Source organism: Dreissena polymorpha, chromosome 3 (assembly GCF_020536995.1).
Source record: "Dreissena polymorpha isolate Duluth1 chromosome 3, UMN_Dpol_1.0, whole genome shotgun sequence".
Taxonomy (NCBI): domain Eukaryota; kingdom Metazoa; phylum Mollusca; class Bivalvia; order Myida; family Dreissenidae; genus Dreissena; species Dreissena polymorpha.
The window spans coordinates 127,435,309-127,437,543 of NC_068357.1; positions in this window are offsets into that span (position 1 = coordinate 127,435,309).

The window sequence follows — 2,235 nt, forward strand, 5'->3', positions numbered from 1 at the left end:
AATCAATTTAGCAATCAATCATCATCAATCAATCAATCAATCTTTTGTTTTTTTTACCTACACCACACCAATTACCACTCACATACACCGTACTATCGTCACTTCACATACATCATACCCATTTCCCTTTTCCCTATATTCCATACCCTCAAGTTCCCCTCTTCCTCTCGCATCAGCTTTCTCCTCTTCACATACATCCTACCCTATTTAATTTCCCTTCAAGCCTTAACCAAAACTGACCCACTTCCTTCATATACAACCTACCTATTCCGCTCATCTACACCCCACCCTTACCTTCATTTACACCCTACCCTCTTCCACTATCAGACACTATACCATCTCTCCTTTACTTACACCACACACCCCCTTCCTTGACTACATCCAAGGCTCTTCCCTCACCTACATCCTACCTTCCTCCTCATGTACACACACCTTATTTCATTCACCAGAACTCACTTTCTTTTGCGCTACATCCTTATCAGCTTTCCTTCACATAAACCTACTCTCTTCTCTTCACCTTCACATCACTAATGTCCCCTCACACTGTATTATACCCTTTTTATTTCACCAACAAAACATTTCCATGTCCCTCACATGCACACTAACCTCATCTCTTCACCTGCACTCACTCTACCATCGCCTTAATGTATACCCTAAACTCTCCCTACAACAACCACGCTCCCTCCCTTGCACTCTTCCACACTTTTTTCACCTGCAACTATTTCCTCTTCCTCTCACATGCAGCTCTCCCTCTCACTCTAATCTGTACCTCTTCCATCTCCCCTCATCTGCACCTCTTTCTTCACCCCCACACCTGCACCTCTCCTCTTCTCCCCTAACATGCATATATGTGTATCCTCCTCACTGCACCTCTTCCATCCCTCCCTCACCAGCACTTCTGCCCTCTCCCCCTCACCTGCACCTCTTCCCTCTCCCCCTCACCTGCACCTCTCGTATCACCTTAATATATTTTTATCCTCCTCACCTGCACCTCTTTCATCCCTCCCTCACCAGCACCTCTGCCCTATCCCTCTCATCTGCACCTCTTCCCTCTCCCCCTAACCTGCACCTCTTCCTTCTCCCCCTCACCTACGCCTCTTCTATCTCCCCCTTACCTGCACCTCTTTTACCCCTCACTCACCAGCACCTCTGTGCTCTCCCCCACATGTTCCTTCTCACCCAAACCTGCATCTCTTTCAAGTCCTCTTACATGCACCACTTTCCTCTCCATATAACCTGCACCTCTCACCTAAAATCACCTCCACCTCGTACGGCTCTACGTCACCTGCACATCTTCCATCTCCCCCTTACATTCACATCTTCCGTCTCCCTCTCAGCTGCACCTCTTCATTTTCCCCCTCACCCACACCTCTTTCATCTCCACTCACCTTCATCTCCGCCTATTTCCCTCCAACCTACTCCTCTTTAATCACCCCTCACATTCACCTCTTCCCTTCCCCCCTTCACGTTCACCTCTTCCCTCTCCGCAACACCTGCATTTTTCCCATCTTTCCCTCACCTTCATACATGTATATTTTTATCCTTCTCACCAGCAAACTCTTCCATCCCTCCCTCATCAGCACCTCTACACTCTCCTCCACACCTGCACCCCTAATCTCCCCCCTCATCTCCCCCTTATCTTCACCTCTTCCCTCTCTCCATCAAATGCACACTTTTTTCCCTTTCACGTGTATCTATCCCCTCACCTGCACCTCTTCCATCTTCCCCTAACCTGCCCCTCTTCTATCGTTCCTCACCTTCGCCTCTTCACCTTACCTGCAACACAACCTCTCCCCCTCACCTGCACCTTAATCCTCTCCACCACACCTGCACCTCTTACCTCTCAACCTCATCTGCACCTCTATCCTTATCCTCTCACCTGCACCTCTTACCACGCCCTTTTACCTGCACCTCTTCCCTCTCCCCCTCACTAGCCGATTTTCCTTCTCCCCCTCACCGCCACATCTTCCTCCCGTCCCTCACCAGCATCTCTTTCCTCTCCCTCACACCTGCACCTCTAACCTCTCCCCATAATCTGTACCTCTAACCTTATCCCCTCACATGCACCTCTACCCGCGCCACATTACCTGCAATTCTTCCACCCCACCCTAACCAGCACCTCTTCCTTCTCCACACACCTCCACCTTTTTCACCCCTCTCACCAGCACCTCTTCCATATCCCCCTTACCTGCACATCTAACCACTCCCCCTCACCTGCACCTCTATGTTTATCCC